Source organism: Uranotaenia lowii, chromosome 3 (genome assembly GCF_029784155.1).
Source record: "Uranotaenia lowii strain MFRU-FL chromosome 3, ASM2978415v1, whole genome shotgun sequence".
Lineage (NCBI taxonomy): Eukaryota > Metazoa > Arthropoda > Insecta > Diptera > Culicidae > Uranotaenia > Uranotaenia lowii.
The window spans coordinates 48,166,681-48,185,552 of record NC_073693.1 but is presented as its reverse complement, the minus strand read 5'-3'; the positions used below and the strand labels follow the sequence as shown (position 1 = coordinate 48,185,552).

General features: G+C 33.1%; 1 long non-coding RNA gene across 1 annotated transcript; it reads right to left on the bottom strand.

Moving 5' to 3' along the window:
- Positions 1–1,032: 1,032 nt before the first annotated feature.
- Positions 1,033–1,919, bottom strand: LOC129757842 (uncharacterized). Its single transcript, XR_008739826.1, has 3 exons — positions 1,704–1,919; positions 1,552–1,625; positions 1,033–1,490 (listed from the first exon to the last, which is right to left on the bottom strand). It is a non-coding gene; the product is annotated as an uncharacterized LOC129757842 (long non-coding RNA).
- Between the last annotated feature and the right edge of the window lie 16,953 nt (positions 1,920–18,872).

Sequence of the window (18,872 nt, the reverse complement as noted above, 5' to 3'; positions counted from 1 at the left end):
AGGAAATGCCACTAAACTTTAAAAATAAAACACGCAATTTCTACGATAAAATCGGGCTAAACAGGACCATTTTTCCTACAGGGCATTTTTTGTCAAATTTTTCAGGTTCGCCACCTGCCGTCGGTATTGCGAACCTGCAAAAACTGACAACAAAAAATTAGACAGAAAATGGTTGAATTTTTGTTCTAAGAGTCAAGTCAGTGTGGTCAGTGCTTATAGTGTCACCACATTGAATTGAATTTTCAAAGAAATTTAAGGCAAAAAATTACTGAACAAAATTGAAGAGAATTTTTTACAATTAAATAATTTTTCGCTTTTAGACATTGGAGATTATTTCAACAATTTTTACCAAAAAAGAATCAATATGATCTTCAGTTGAACCTTGTTTGAAATTTTGAACGTGCAACCAAGTCAGTAACGCTTGTTTGTGTTTTTATTGATTTTTTTTTTTCAAGACATTCATTGCTGATGAAGAAAACTGGAAAAAAAGGTCAGCAGACCACAGTGCATCTCTTCATTTTTTTTTTTGTTTTTCAATTCAATCAGTATGTATTAGCAAGACGTGGCGCGCTCGTAAAAACTGATTAGAGATAATGGAAATAAAACAAAACGTAGCCGTGATTTGATGAGACTGACGATTGGATGTGATTTGAGTAAATTTTTTAAACAATTTTTTTTCCTGTTTTGAAGCTGACATTATTTCAAAAGAAAGACGTTGTACTAAATCTGAAAAAAAAAATTGACCCCTTTTCCAGTTTTTGAATTGATTTTTAATTTTTTATCCATTTTTTTTTTCAAATCTCACTTTATAAAATTAAAACAAGAAAACCATACACAGCAAAAAAAGTGTTGCGAAATTACATCAAAAACGTGCACATAACTCGAGTCGCTAAATGTATTTAATATTACATTGTTTTGATGTACTAAGCAACTACACGTTTTAGATGTAAAAAAATACACGAAACATATGTAACGGAGTAGACAAGATCGATCACAGAGATAAAATACATCTTGTGATGAAACTAACCGTTATCATTTTCAAAATTTGAATAAATTTCTGATATGTTAAAAAATCTAAAACTCAAATTAAGGACTCAAAATTTAAGCTCCTACTTATGTACATATGTATAAAAGGATCAGAATTTTTTTTCAGACTGAATTAAACCATTAAAAACTGAAGACATGAGTTTATTCCATGAATTATGACAAACTAAAAAACTAACTTATTCCATGAATTATGACAAACTGAAGAATGGAACCATCCAAATGGATTCAGTCACATCTGCTTCGCTGAACCTTTCAGTATCCTGTTGAAATGTTTGATCGTATCCTTCCTACTTTGAAAGAAACTGGGCATATCTGGGCATCCTACCTTCAGCCAGACATTCACACCCGAAATAAACACTGATTGGCACAGTTCCGTATTCGATTAATCTGTCCCTTTGATGGCCATTGGTCCTACAACTTCGCAACATCGTTGTCATCCATTTCTGTAAACATTGAATGAGAAAGTTAACAGGGAGAATACAAAATTGAACGCAGAACACTCACCATCGAATATAACTTTCTTTATTTTCTTTTCTCCGGAACTCTTTTGTATCTCTGATAAACGATGACCAAAATTCCTGAAAGAGCAAAATTATGTTAAGAAATTATCACCAATAGTTTTGCTTAGAGGTATTTTCAATATTGATATTACTTACCAACAGAACAAATCCTCCTGAACTCCACAATCCGTTTCAAACTTTCGGACACGAAAAAAAATTAAAATGTCAATTGGAATAAACATTGACTACTTGATGTAATAGTACATAGAAAGTTGGAATATTACACAACATGACGCGTTCGGATTGTGTACATCGTTTAGATGTAATATTTTAACCAAAATCAATAAAAATACATAGGTTGTCTCGCATCGTCATAAATTACATCGTCCAACGTTACAATTTTGTTTGCTGTGTATGCTTCAAAGAATTCATAACGAAAAAATAAGTCATTAAAATGAAAAACGTTAAATCTGCATAAAATAATTGCATCTTCAACGATATCGTAAAATCTTAAGGGAAGGGTCATAGAGATTTGTTTTTTAGTTCTGAGTTGGGTATTCTAAATTCTGAGGTCAAAACTGTCATATATTTTAATTTATGTTTAATTCACTAGACAGTATCGTATACATGTCCAACCTAAATCGCTGATTTTAAGGACTGCAGCAAATCAATCCTTTGAAGGATTTAAGGATAAAATTCAACCACAAATCGATCCAAACCACCGAACCAGATGGCAATTTAACGACCCATCATCTGGGTACGGTTTTGATCCTAGCAAAGCAGAGCAGTTTGAAATAAATCCCGTCCCGAGTTGAATGGGTGGGTTGTTGAAATCACGTGGCCATCCAGACAAATCCCAACCGGTAGTCACGTGGCCCTGCATCAGCTCCAGCTTCGTCCACCCACGAAAATATGATTGTGAGTTGCTGCCGGCAGAAAAAAAAAGAGGGAAAGTATTTTTCCATCCTTGAAGCGAACGCCGCCCACCTACTGGTGTTCACCTCAGGACCAGCCGATGTGCAAAAATGTTGCTAAGGACGAACGCATATGAGAGAGGTAGTTAAAGAGAGAAATTTTAATGGGCTGAATAAATATGCCTCATACGGTTGAGGTTGGAAAAATGCAGCAGCTTTTCACTTTCCTTCTTGAGCATAACTTTGTAGGAATCACAGGCGTTATGAAATATTTGTGAGATACTTAAAATTGTTAACAGATGTCACTTTATCAAACTGTGAAGCTCCATTATACCGATTGCGTAAAAAAGCGGCATCACTAAACTGAGTCGATTGGGGAGAGTCATTTTTGAATTTCCCAACCTCTGGGGTCCAAAAAGCTTTGTTTTGGTTCAAAACTCATCCATGTTTTTTTAAATAACGTTTACCTGAGTAAGTTTGAACTTTTTTTTAAAAGACATACACCGTCTTAGCCGATTTAGGCTTTAAAGACTGAATAAATGACGCGGACGACTTAAGATTAACATTTAACACCCAGTACCGAGATGGGAATCGAACCCATGCCATCAGAGGACCAGTGAGTGATTACCGTCTTACCACGCTAACCACTCGACCACCGAGACGTACAAACTTTTAGGTTTGTTTGCGAAAGTTGCATATTTTGTACCGAAAAATCAACTTAACTTTTGTTTCTTCTGTGGTTTTTGTGTCAATTTATAAATTCACTAAAGAAAATTTTCCGCTGAACAACTTTGTCAAAGACCATTAATTCGTATCTTATAAGGCAAAAAAGTTATTAGCTGTTTAACATGGGTATATCTTTTGGCATTGAAAAACAATAAATTCATTTGACATCTTGCTGGGGGGCAAGGCTACTTTTCATGCAATGCTCATGTTCTTACCTATTCAGATCATGACCAGTCAAAATTAAAGGTGAAATGATTGGTTAAATTTTTATATCATAATATTTCTTAACTTTTTCTCTAATATTGTTTACAACTCATTTGGGATTGTTTTTGTTATAAATTGGAGAAAAAATCCCCATGGGTACACGGAATCAACTCATTTGAGAAAAGTTGATGATTGAGTGTACATTTTGATGTTTTCAAAACCTTATTTTAATGCTTATGCCAACCATTCTCGCTCTTATTTCTCCAGAACCGTTAACAAATGCACAAAAATTAAAAAACCAATTCCATTTTATTAATCTTTTTTATTACACACAGCCACATATTTTTTTCATAACGAAACAAATGTACATTAGTTGAAAGCACTTTAAGTAGAACTTTGTAGTGCTGCCAGTTTTTCACACACCACTGTACATTGGAGGAATGAATATCTTACCTACCAAACATGGAATTCCTTGGTTGGAACTGCTTATCATATCTGACTGATAGTATTTTTGAATGATTTATAAGATTACTCTTACGTGCGGCCCGAGAAAGAATTCAAACTTGGGCCGCTGCGTATAAAGGCTGCTCACAGCGTCATGTCTTTTTAATTTTCGGCCATATCATCTTAGTATTATTGGTGTTTTTTTTATCTATAGTAATTTTAAGTTGGCCCATGGCTGTTGGAACAGAGATTGTTTTAGGGGTTAACTAGGCTTGCCAGGTGGTGCCAAAAAATGCTAAATATTTTAGGAAAAAAGCGAGACACAACTGAAAAAAGCGGAACATTATAAAATATTTAAGGAAAAGTCATGATATTTATGTTTGTATGTTTTGAGCATACCTGGGTATAAAAATGCGGTGCTTTTATACTTGAATGTAAATTTCATAATTTGAAAACTGAAGCGTAGCTCAGCTGGCAGAACACTTGGTTTCCGATTCAAAGTCCATGATTTTAAACCTAGGAGTAAACATTGAAGAAAGTTAAAGGTTTTCCGTCTACTGAATCGTTGTATAAAAAATTGCGAATGACTCAAAGATCTTATAACAACTTTAGTTGATTCAAAAAAATTGAATCATTGGTAAAAAAACATCAGCATTACAAGCGATTTTTTTAAATTTAAAATCTTAAGATTCATTTTTTTTTATTTTCCCCCTGCTTGTCTTCAATGTCAATACAAAACAAACACCATAGGTATTTTTAAAAAACGTTATTATGGATAAAGAAAATGATTTTGTTACTTATTTGCGCATTTTTACCAGGTTCAAAAATTGGAAAACATCAATTTTTTAAATCTACTATTTTGAAGTAAAAATTAATGCTTATACAAACTGTTTGAATACATATTTGCATTTTATTGTCGTTTTCTAGTATTCCAAAGGTGTTTAAAGGGATTTTAAGAGATTTTTCTCTAGCACTAAAGCTTAGTTCTTTTAGAAATGGGACAGTTACGAATGCGTGTATCTCGAAAACCATTCGTTTGATCTAAATACTTTCTATGAAGGAAATGAAGGTAATTTTATGGTTATTCCTGAAAAAATTAAAAAAAAAATTTCGTTTTTGTAAGAAAAAAATCTACTTTATTCTTGGTACCTCCCTTCGACCGGCGCACACTTTTTTCAGTCATGATATTGATCAGTTTTTCCCACTTATACTTCGTCTAATCTGTAGTCACCTAAAGACTATATCCTTCTCCTTCAATTTCTGCTACTTTTTGGTCCTATACTTCTCTTTTTATAGAAACTGAGGGCAATTCAGTGGATACAGCTGTTTCGAAATTAACAAAACTTGATTATTTTTAAGCCACTTTTTGAGTGCTTTTAAAGGAATTTCTGCTGGCAAAATCTGACAATAACAATAACCATCATGAGATTGAACTTATAATATAATCGATTAGAATAGATCGTAGATTGCGAAGGGTACATACAAGATTACTCTTTTTAGGCTTTTAAAAACGGCGAAAACCAAAGTTTTCGTTTTTAAAATTGTTGTTTTTTTTCCACAGGAGCAGAATTTTAGCAAATCATAATATTTATTTTATACAAAACAACCAGCAAATACATACTTTAATATACTCGGGACCTTGCCACGAGTAGACATGTTATTGGATTCAAACGCGGGTTTTTTTTTCAAATAGGGTATTTCATGAGTTTTTTCGTTCATCAGAAATCATCTGTACCATAGCCTCTACACCTTACGAGCTCTGGAACTAGCGAAAAATTGTTATTTTATGTTAGGTTTGAATGAATCATTTCTAGGCAATACTTTCAGCTTATCGGAGAAAAATGTTTTGGACATTTCAGCGATGAACCCCTAGTTTTTCGCTTATTGAAAATTAAAAATGCGGGTATGAGACTTGACTTCCCTGATGACTCTTAATAGTAGTTGCCAATTATGTGCTTTATCCCAATGGTTGATTTGAACTTTTTGGACATTTTTGACAATGTTTGCATACTTTTCCACCATTCATAAAAAGTAATTCTTTGAATAATCAACGATTTTGTCAGCTATCAATTTGATAATGATGGAATTTGAATGAAACTGTGCAAAAATTTTTTTTCTTTTTTTATCGTATCGTAAATATCTCAAAAACGCATAGATTTAAAATTTTGAAAAAAATTGACCGGATAGAACATTTCACAGGCAACAAAATTTGAATGTCGGATTACTAGTAAACGAACTATTAGCAAAAGAAAGTGTCCCATTTTTAAAATAACTAAGCTTTATGACTTGAGCTATAATATTTTATCAAATTGCATAATTTCTCCATTAACACGAGGTAAAATGATGAAACAAACGTTTTGGGAAATAACAATAATTATAAAACTTTGATATTTTGCAGTAAACTACAGTTTTCCTAGTTTTAGGTCGTAAATGGCAGCACTATTTTGTAGGTAAAACCAAACTTAGTCTCAATATTGATTTTCCGTGTTTGTTAAGGCGAATCTTTATATTTTCGAGGTAGCTCACACTGAAGAAAGCTAATATTTTGAAATTAGAAGCCTGTTTTTAGATTCAAATTCAGCCTTCAATCTATATTTCCTTATTACACGTCATGTTAATGAAGGAAATAAGCAGTTTGATACAAAATTATTGCTCAAATGTAAAACTCCATTGTGCAAGAGCAAAATCTCTTAAAACCTCTTTTGAACCATTGGAATAATAGAAAACAAAACTCCTAATATGTAGCTATCTATTAAAATAGTTCATGTAAGAATTTTTCATTGAACAGTAAATTAAAAAAAAATGATTTTGATTTTTGTAGAAACCTTAAGTGGTACTATTCTTATTTCGCAAGTTTTTCATTTTTTTTTGTCCTCAGCGCCAATTGCTTTATCCAATTAGTTAAACTTATGCATAAATTATCCGTTGAACAATTCAAAACAAATTGTAAAAGAAAATTTTGATGATTTTCAATAATTCATATTCTAAAAAGCAAAACACATAGTGGTACTATTCTTGTTTCGCTTACTGTATAATGGGAATGTTGCTTATATAGGATAGGCATACACTGAGCACATTAACTTTTCAATCAAAGATCATGATAAAGCATAGTTAATGCCAAGACTATGCCAAGACTATGCCAAGACTATTCCAGTTCCTGTGTTTGGGAATATAGAAAAGTGGTTAACACAATCCCATATAAACATAGACACCAGATCCATACACATTGAGCAAAATTGTATGAGAAAGTGGCAGTGATGTTATAGAAATAATTATAGAGCTCAGCATATGACCAGGCTGTCAGAAGCATCATTCCCATTGTAGGTAAAATGACATCTCGTTGTCAGTGTATTGCTACCTTACTTGCTCACAAGTTCATCCACAACACTGACATAATGAAAAATGACAGCAAAAAAGTGCAAAACTAGAAGTGACCTGTTGCGAAACTGGGCATAAACGAATTCGATACTAGATCATTGGTTGAAGCTGGAAGTCAGTTTTTCTGCAAACACTCTACAAAGCATGAAAAATGAGGCTATACAACGTTATTTTTTGCAAAATTATCGGTGATGCAGACGGTGCTTTGTGACACCATTTAAATCTTCTTTACAATTTTTCATGTTAAAGTCAATAATTAAATTTTTTGAATATTTTTGATGAAATTTCAAAGTGTGTTGATGTGCTTTTTTATGATTTTTGTTGAAAAATAATAGAGTTCTGAAGCTTTGAAACATGGTTATAACCTATTTACAAAAAAAAAATCCAATCGAATCTAACTGGAAAAATAAAAATGTTAGAAATATGTAAAAAAAAACATGTGTTTAGTCGTTTAAATGAACAAAATTTTTAATTAAAGGGAAGATATGAAGACTCCCGGCCCAAATTGTCAGATAATGAAAAAAATCCATGTATATCAAGAAGGTATTATCATATTCCTAGCTCAATCTGGTCCATTTTTCTAATTGAAATCGTGTAAATTCTTATTTATAATGCATTTCTCCACTCGTCAAACGAACAGTTGATTTCTCATCTTTACATTTTCTCGGCATATCATCGTAGGGTAAACATAACAACAACATTAGGGGAGAATGGGGATACTTGATTCCCTTTTCCTATTTTTTTATATCTTTTTGGGAAAATTTAGCAACTCGTCGTCTTGCATTTTCTTATAGCGTGGAATAAGCGTGTAGTTTATTTGTTCCAAAAGTTGGAACGATACATGAACTCGTAGCTTCGATTTTTTTTTCTATTTGTTTTGATATCAGCTTTGTTGTTTTGTTCTATTTGGCACATTTTTCTGGTACATTTGGTATTTGTAAGACATTCCGGTTTCAAGATAAAGCGATAGAATCAAATATCCCCAGGGATCAAGTATCCTCATTCTCCCCTACGCATGTTCAATGATCAGATAGTAACGAAATGAAATTGGAAATACAAGAGTAGTGGTTTTGAAAGCGCTCCTTGGTGAGGAGAATATAATTTCTTTATTAAATTAATTGTAAATTCATAACAAGTGTTAGTACATGAAGGTATGTTAATGATTTTAATTAAAGAAGTTTTTGAAAGAAAGCATTGAACAGTGCTTATCACCAAAGATCAAAATGGTGACCAGTCGGAGTTCACATTTTTCAAAACAAAAACAAAAAGTTGCCCTACTTCAATCTGTCTCAGGAAATACTCCAATGGCTTCGAAAATTCCTAGGATATTTTAGCGTTTCCTGGGATTCAGGAATTCCTGATTTTTTTTATTCCTGGCAATTTCCGGTCGGGACAGTATCCTTACTGGCTGATTGTTTCTATCCTGCTTTATGTTCTGATAGGATATGGGATATATTTCATTTGGTTTCTTTCAGACATATGCAATGCAGTTGCGCTGGGAGGACAAGGCCAGCCATAAGAAAGCTCGTTAGTACCGGTCCGGTATAGAATCTTATGCCGATAATTCCACCTCCCAGGAAGGTCGTTATTGAAGTACAGTCTGATTTGTGGGTGTAGACAAACTGGCTTGTTAAGCTTTTACCCGAAAACTAACTCAACGATAATGTAGACTTAAGGCCTTTTTTTACCGGACACATATTGAGGACCATCTTGCAAGTATTTTACAATATTTCTCTGAAGCTTTTAATCAGGAGGAATTGCCATTACTGGGGTCTTCTTTCGAGAGGTTGTCTGCAATTTGCCCCATGTCTAAAATAAGTGCAAGTGTGACTTGTTTTGGACCACTTGCGCTAACTAAGGTATTAAACTTTCTTTTGAATGTTAATGAAGGTTAAAAAAAAGGTACAAGCTTTTTAATTTCAAGAAATAATATCGTCACTTCACAAAACGACCCAAAATAGGTCCGTTACCCTACATTTGATGCACCTATATCTTTTCCATGATTTTCGGGGTCTCAAACTAGATCAATTTCTCTAATCTTTTAATTTTTCCATTTAAAATTGAGAAATTCCAGGGATATTCTCTCTCCACCATATTTCCGTGCAGCTGAGATTCAAACCGGTATCGCTTTAACGACAGCAGCGCTTGCGGTACTAATGTAGAACTTCAGCAAGTGTCTACGTGTTTCCACCCGTTACTTCCAGTTAGTCTCTCTTGCAAACCCTTAGTTTAGTACTACATAGAGTAACAGTGAGAGCGTTACGGAAAACTTGTGGATCCCCCCAATCTCATTCTCTCTTTCCTTGAATCTCTCGCGCCAACGAGTCTCCCCAGCTGCTGGCTGATTGTTAAGCTGATATGGCACACACCGGCAGTCGGCAGGCAGCTGGTCGATCCCCGCTCGCTTATCCGGGGGGATGGCAGAGAGAAAATTTCAACGTGAATATTCCGAGTCCGACCCAACCATTCTACCGCGTCTCGTTCGTCTTCCGACTGCGTCAGTCATCGCCTAGTCGTTCATCGTCGGGGAAAGAGAGCGAGTTTCGTCTACCTACCGGCATTCAACCGAACGAACGCACGTGTTTTGAAAACGTGAAAAATGCTTCGTCGGTTGTTTCCATTATTATTGAACACAACCACCACACCAACTCACTCACCCGGCTCGGCCGGCCATCCACCGTTGTCGTTGCCGGATTTCTTCCGGAGCCGACCGAATGCCTCCCCATTTTGACACTCTGGGAAGCGAAAGGAAACCTTCCTGTGATGATGTTCAACCCCGTGTGAATAACTGCTGGGAAAGGAAGTGGAAGGACAGAGGGACTCGAGGGTGAATTTTACTTCTGCTGCGTGTCTCCTACTGAGGTGTATGATTCGTTCAACTGAATCGCTTAAAACCAGCTGCGTGGAAATGTAAAATAGCTCTTTGCCGATGTTTTTCTTTAGTTTGAGCGCCTCCCTGAAGGCTTCCTCGAGATGATGAAGATGACCTGGCTCCAGGCACCTGGTACCCAGCCAGGGGATGAAACCTCCGTTCGCTTTTCCGACGAAGACGCCACGATCTCGTGTTCTGTCACGAGGTTCGGCCAAAGGTATTCCGCGACAATTTTGAATATTGATAACTTCGCTCCGGGCCGGTAGACTTTTAATCACTCTGGATCGGACTTTTAATGATGATATCAAACCGAAGAACAACAGAAACATACACACACAAAGCATACGTTATGGACTGTTTGGCGTCAGCCAAACGAAATATGATAAAAAAAAAACACCCAATGTTAATTTGAGAGATGACACTTGAGAATCGAGTGCTACCTACCTAGCTACCTACTTTGAAATTCTGATACCTTCTCGATCCCTGCCTGCCGGCCTGATGGGTTCCGGTCAATCGAAATAAAAAAAAAGGATTGCAAAAATACAGCAGATCGACAGGAAAAAAATCCGGGTTGCATTTGGTGGGTTGCAGCAACGAAACGTTTGCTTCTAGAAGGATGAGCAGGATTAATTTTCAATTGGTCGTATTAAAATAGGTTGTTTATTAGACACATTATTAGGATCCTATTTTAAAACCTTACAAAATAGGGAAATCATTAGAATATAGTAAAAAAAAAAGGTTATCTGAAATCATATTTTGGGCTCAGCAACGGTTTAAATATGAAGCTCTGACTCTTGAACACAAGTCATAAACATTACTGTCTATTTCTACAAATGAGATATTTCATAATCGTGCTAACTCAGTAAAAGAATTAAAATATAAAAAATTTCAGATTATTTTTGAATGTGATAATCAAGGTTTTCAACAGTGTCTCATCAAAAGCAGTTTTCCACTTTTTTACAAAAAAGAAAAATTTAGTAAATCTTCGATACAATCAAATCAATTCACAAATATGGTCAAGTGTACTTTTATCTTTGTCCCAACACTTTCAAACATTGAATTGTTAAACGAAATTTCTTCAAAAATGTTTGAGTTTAAACAAATTTTTAAAGGGAATAGTTGCTTATTTGCTTAAACATTTGTTGTAACACGTCATGTTAATGAATAATTTTGTTTAAAGAACTTGCACTCTCCAAAAGGTTGTTTTTTTTTAACGAGAAACCAATTCCTCAAAATAAAAATAAAGCCTTTAGAAAAAAATTAATAAATTAAAAAAAACTGAAAAATGCATCAAATTTCACGTTTTTACAGGAAAAACTCAATCTTTAGAAATCATAATCAGAATTCATATCAAAATCAGAATTGAAAAATCTGAATAAAATTCCAGTCTTATAAATAAAAATCAAAATTAAACCTTCATTTAGCAAGGTTGCCAGAGCTTTTTCAGCACGTGTCCGGGCCGAACAATTCTATGTTATTTTAAAACCTTAAAAAATCCAAACATTTGATTTTAAAACTGTCAACCGAAAATTCGGACAATATGCTTGCAAATTTAGTGAAACCCCAAAATCAACAAACATCAAGAAAAAAAAGACTTGAAAAAAATTTGATCACAGCTCATTAGCAGATTTTAAATCATATATTTGGCATAACAAAAACATTTCATGATTATTCATTTGAAACTTGCGCAAAAAATTTCGTTTCCGACGCATAAGTCAAACATTTAACAACACAACTTGATTTTTTTTTTGAAAATTAAAGTCAATTGTTTTTTAATAAAATCTGGGAAACTAGCCAGGACCGTACTTTATAATAATTCCAAACTTCGCCTATAGACACACAAGATTTTCGAATATTTGCATAAAACTGAATCAAATCTCAAATTGAACAATGTTGGAAAAATATTCTTTTTAAAAATTGGCAATCATGGAATAATTTAGAAAAATGGCACACATGAGACCCTTGGAGCCAAATATTAAAAAGTTTATAAAACCTTTTTTTGAGATAGTACCATATTTTATTCATATATTTTTTTTCGAAAATTTGTGTTTTTCTTTCGAACGTATAAATATGTGTATAAAATTTTTGGCATTATTAAATCAAAATCGTTTTTTGCAATTAAACCCCTGAGGCTTTGAGGAACTCAAACAGTTTTGAACCTTATAGAACATAGCAGGTTTAATTTTGAGGGTTAAAAAACATTATATTTACGCAGCTTCGAGGGTAACATATAATTGAAGGTGTGTTTAAAGAAAATATTAAAAAAAAAACAGTAACTCTATTCTCACAGAAATGTTAAATAACGCCTTTCCTGAGTCATTTTCAGTCCAAAAAAAAAAATTTGGTAATGAGTCCTCATACACTTTGATGATTTGTTATCGATATTTTAATTTTTTTTTCTGTGAAATTATTTCTATGCAATGGAACAGGTAGTTATTTCTTTGATATTTTTTTTATAATTTTTATTCACATTTGTTTTACCACAATAAAAATGCTTCTATAATGAGGTTGCCAGTTTTAACTGATTACGTACGTACAATGATTTCATATAAGACCTATCCCGTTTTGAAAGTGAAAGGAGGTAAATCATATTTTATGTCAAAAATTTCATTCAAACAAAATTTCTTGAAAAGTGCATGATTACGATTGATCTTAGTCGTTCTTGTAGGCGTTCGAGCTATTCAAATAATGTTTTGTGTATAAGTTCTTCCTTGTAAAAGCGTGAAATGTTTTTCAACTCAATGGATCATCTATATATCTTGCTATGTGAAAAAATGTTTGTATTTCAAATTTGTTAATAATTTTTTGAAAATTCGTTGCCATGTGTGAATTGTATAGTGATTTTCACTTTTACAACGCCGTTTAAAAACCGCTAGAAGTTTTTCAATGTATTAACTTGTTTTGTCAAATTTACCTAAAATTTTTAAACCCTTTTGAGTTTTGTCGTTTTCACATTGATTTTCTATAGACACCCCCGCATTTTATAAAACAAACTGGGTTACATACGACAATAAATAATCTAGTCATGCCATAACCATGACAAAACCGATTTTTTTTTTTTGATAATTACTTAAAAAATCTTCAAATTTAGCTAATGAAAAAGGAGCACACACTCTTCCCTCTTAAAAAAAAAATAATTCCTTCAAAAAAGGTATCGAAACCCGTCTGTGATCCAAATTTGAAAAAAATAGCTTATCAATTATTTCAGCTATGGTTTTTTTTACAGATTTAAAGTGATAGTTCGTTTGTGTACTCAATTGAATTGAAAAAATGCTAAAAAATTGTTCGATTTGTGTCGTATCGTTAAGTACAAATTGTTTGGATAGATGGAAATGACCTAAAATGCTTGAGTAGAATAAAATTTATTTACTTATTTCATGTGAGACTCCCCAAACCTCAAAAATGCTTTAGTTGTGGCCAATTTTACGGTAGTTTTGTACGGTACACCCTTGCGCACTCCATTTATGAAAAGTGTGGGTTAACCTTGTTTTGCAAAATCTTGGTTGTGTGGAAATTTGAAAAAAAAACAATATCTGAAAACAGTTCAAAAGGCATTGAGTTTATTTGGCATAAGAAGACTAAACAGATAGGTAAAACGTATTTTAAGTTCTGAATGTTTATAAAAACATAAAAATATAGGTGATTCAAAATGTGTGGCCCAGAATTCCCCACAAGCTATGATTTGCAAATTGGTTACGTTTGTGTGACTTATTGATGTTTATCAAAAATTTCTTTCCCACGTGAAAGATCATGACAAAACTAAGATCATAAGCGTATGAGCATATTTTTGTTATGCACTTTAGGTTCTCCATCGATGAAATTAGCGGGTGTTTTTTTAATTATGTAAGTAAATTTTTCTAACTTTTTTTAACTTGATAAATAAAAGAAGCATATGATGCGTATTTATGTCAAAAACATCTAGGAATATATGCTCACGCAAAGCGACGACGATGACAGTTGGTTTGAGATTTTTATCTCAACACACATCTGAGATATTAAAAGTGGCCCACGTTTCCCCATGGCCCACTCTCCGCTACAAATCGAATGTTTCCATAACTGTTCGAATTCATCATATTTCTATTTATTTAGTATAGGAGCCTCCCTTTACAAAAACGATAAGATAATATTTAAAATAATTCCATAACATCAAAAAATTAATTTTGTTCAAAATTTGATCATAGTCGTTTGAAAATTGTTCGAGTTTTGTAACATTTTACAATGACTTTGTAAAAGACCGTTTTCCAAAATTATTTTTTAATATAACTTCTCTACCAAACATAACAAATCCGATTAGCTAACAAAATGAATCATTTAATTGTGTTAAAATATACTTGTAAAGAAAATTTGATGGAAAATACTTATAAATTAACTGATTGTGTAATATTTTAGGTGAATTTTGTATACTGAATTATACACGTTTGAATCTGGAGTGTTTTCAAATAGACTTGAAAGCTAAAGTGAAGGAATCAAATGAATATTATGCATTTCAAGACATTTTCCTAATCCGATTATGAAACAAAATTATGTTAACTAATCAACGTGTCATACAGTTTTCATACTTAAACTTGTATTTCTCGGCACACTTCTGACTTCTGAATTTTCAAAAAAAAAAAAAAAAACTAAGATATTGAAAAGAGATTGAAATTTTGTTAAAGGTTTTTGTTGAAACGAGTAAATATCTCCTTCGATTTTGGCAACACGCCCCAAATATTGATTAGCCAAAATTGAATGTTGCCAAAATCACACTGTTTTTTTCCACTGTTTTTTTTTCACTTATTTTTTAGAAAAAAAATACTATTATTATCAACATCATCATTCATTCATCATCATCACATTATCATTAACATAATTTTTAGTAAATTTTCGACCATTTTTAGTCATTATTATTTTTTTCTTATCATGTTTTTGATGCATTTAGCACTTTTCTAGTTTTGTTTTAAATGTTTGCTATTTTTTTCATATTTGTAATTTTTGTCACTCTCCATTATTTTTCAGTTTTTTGGCATTTTCACTCTTTGGCTTGTATTTGGTTTTTGATATTATGAAATTTTGTCATTGTCGTTTTTGTCATTTTTGAGTACTTTATAATTTTTTCAAACTTTTAAGAATGTAAAAAAGTATTTATGGTGTTTGTCTAAATCGGAGGTTTTCAAACTTTCTTAACTCGTCGTCCTCGTTTGACGAATTTTCGTGCTCAACGCCCTTCTGAACGATTTTTTTAAATCAAATGATGATTTGGATAGTTGAAAAACCATGTTTTGTTGTTAGACTTAATTAAAAATTCATTCAAGATTATATGATTTTCAGAACAAATATAAATTTGAAAATAATCAGTTTGTTTTGGAAACAAAACAAAAGAGTTAAACTTGAGTTATTAAATTTTATATTTGCTATTACTGGAATACAAATAAATTACCGTAGAAAGTAGTTAAATTACAAGATAAAAAACAAATTAAATTTATGAAAAAAAATGTCAAAATGACTTCTGTTCAAAGTAAAGAAACATTCGCGGCTTTTAAATTTTTAAATAGATTTTGATTAGTGAATTTTAACAATTTATATTTATAACCGAATAATTTGAAAGTTCTTCGATGACAAACCGCACTATCGAATTTTTGAATCGATTGAACCAAGAATTAACAGAACAGGACCTCAAGTAATAGTTCTCTTGGCTTGAAGGTCAGAATTCTCAAAGTTTTCTCTCCAAGAAATCTATAGCTGAATCACAAATAACGCCTTTTTACACAGGTTTCTTTAAAAAAATGTTTTGATCAGTTTTTTTTTTTTGAGAAAACACATTTTAAAAATTTATAAGCATTGCCATTCAAAATTAATCTTTTGAAGTATAAATAACTCAAAATTAACATACGAAATTAGCACATAGATCATAACAAAATTTGTTACAAAAAATGCTAGTGTTCGAGAAACAGAAAGAAAAACTTTCTTTGCAGATCTGTGAAATAAATGAAGTTTTAGTCTTAAACTTAGTCTTAAAAGTCTGTAGTATGATGTTTAGTTCTATAACGTAATTGTTGGGCATTGAACTTACTCGTTGTCATTGCAAAGCTACATTATTTGTGTAAATGAGAATTTCAACAAATTGCGGACCATATACGAAATATCTCGTTTTTTTCACATCGCTACTCTAAGAAGCAAAACTCAAATATTATGAAAAGAATAATTTAACATTATTCAACACAATTAAGCAAGAAAATTTCAGTAAATCAAAGTTACTAAATTTGTAGGATTCGGTCCACTGTTTTCTGAAATATGTGATGCCAAAATTTGGTGTTTGCCGGCTTATATTTCTTCGCGATTCTTAATGTGTTAATATGACCTCTTCGCCCCCTTAGCCCTTCCAACGCCACCCAAATTTGAAAGCTAAGCTCATCGCCCCCTAGAAGCTCTTAATGCCCTTCAGGAGCCGGTAGGGACCTCTTTGAAAACCAATGCTCTAAATTTTATTGGTCCTGTTATAGAAAAAACTTTTCAAAGTCTGTACTATTTTCAAATATTGCATCATTTTCAAAATAATTTTACAACTTTTTACACAACTAGTAAAAAAAATGTTTCAATAAGAAAAAAAACGAGTAGTTTAGTGATATTGAAATTCATTTGAGCATCTTATATTTTTTTGTTAACTTCTCAAAAGAGTGAAGAAATTTCAAAAAAAGTTTATGGTGTATTAGAAAAATGTATGTTGGTTTTTTTTAATGAAATTAAATTTGCAAATTTTAAATTATTATATCCCATCATTTTTTAAGTTGCGCTTTTAAAATACTGATGAAAAATTAAAATATTGAAATATTTTTACAAGATTGCAAATTTTGAAGGTGATTTCAATTTAAAAAAAATATTTGAAAATTATATCTAAAACTTTGCACTTACTTACAGTTCTGTATACATTAATTATAAACATGTGAAGAAAAATCTAAAGAAATACTACTACTGTTCCTTTCTAAGAAATTTAATTTTTTATGTCTCAATTCTAAAAAAAATACCATATCAAACGGTGTAAAGCACGCACTGGTCTGTAACACGAACCTGGGATTTTGAAAACAATTTTGTTGAAAAAATCGTGGAATGAGACCCTGAGAGTAAAAATAATCGATTTTACTTGAATAATGCCAAACAATTTTTCATACATCGAAAACATTTTGATGATTTTTCCAAATTTATAGGATTTGATTTACCTACTTTCAAGTTCGAAGAAAAAATACAGATTTTCGAAAAATGTATGGAAAATTGGCAACCACAAAGACTTGAAAGCGTGTTTCCGTGAAATTAGCTTCTAAGCACATATACCTCAAGGGCCTTAAATATTCTTTAAATTATGGTCCGTTGAATAGCATTTTCGCTTACTCATTTTCTTTTGGTAGCTTAAAAATTTTCACAATTTTTCTTTGTTTAGATCCAAGAAACATATTCTCAAGAATCATATGAGTGTAAGTCAACCTTAAATTTCGGCTTAAATTTCCAGGCTTAATGGTTCACTTTCACTATTCTCACGAAGTTTTAATTAAGTTTCCCCTCATCGAGAAAGATCCATCTCAAAACCCTGATTGCAATTTATAAACCTCCACAATATTTCATCCAGTCATTGTCAATTGCAGAAGAAAGCTCTGTCGCACTTCTTGTCTTAACAATTCAAACTTACCCCACACTAGAGTTTGAAATTAATTCCGAACGAACCAGCTTCCAGCTTGCAAATATGTCGGCAATAGCACATACGTATGAGCAATTCGTCAAAAATAGCATCCGGCTTGAAGCATACAGATCTGCCTGCACCCACTAGAAATTTCGTTTTCCCTGCCAGAAATCCACGTGTCTCCGACACAGGGCTGCTCCTAATGAGCTGACAGGCAACAAACAGTGTAGCTATCCATCGCCGTCGCCGTTTGAAATATTTTCTCACCTCTAGTATTGCAAACTAATGAGAAGGGGTAGAAGAAGGCTATTGCTACTTCGAACAAAAAGGGGGGGTTGTCATCCTTCTCAATTTCAATTGAAATTTGTAGAATTAAAGTTTTGTTTCTGGATTTAAAAATAAAAACAGAGAAATTCTTGGGTTGATTTAGTACTGAGAATTTATAATGAAGATGCATGTCTCAAATACCTACTAAATAAATGGAAACCCTATTCGACAATTTCCCACATCACTTCAGAATGAGGGCGCCAAACAAATTCAATTGCAAACACACAATACTATCTCTCTGTGGAAGTCACATATAAGCAATTCCCGAAAACCATCATGCGTACACTTAATTTGCTTAAACTAGAAAACAAGCAAGACTTATTCCCTCAGCCAGTCGGTGACAGTATTTCAGTAATGTGTGGTAGCTATCTTGTTAGCTTGTGAGTAATCGAGAGTCTTCCCCCCCGGTCTTGAATGAAAATTTTCCACCCACCCAACTTTGCTTTGCGAACTTTCAAACAGGTGAATGAGTAGGGGGGGATGTTCGAAAAACATGGACCGCCACGTGTGCTGGCTTGCTAAAGCCAAAGCGTCCGTCCGATCGTGTCTGAATCCACGTGACAGCAGCAGCGATGCGATGGGGAAGGAGCGCTTGTCGCCCGAAACTCCACCTTCTTTATCAATGTGAATGAGAATGTTTGCCGTTCGCCGTCACCGTCGCCAATTGTGGGCTTCCCGCGGGGGGATGAATTGGGGATGAATTTCTACCGGCCGGGGCTCAACGGAATGGAATGGGCAGGAAGTTCTCGATGTTATTCTCCCGGCCGTGTTCCTGACTCAGGTCGCAGCTCGCACCAGTTCAGTCGGTGCAT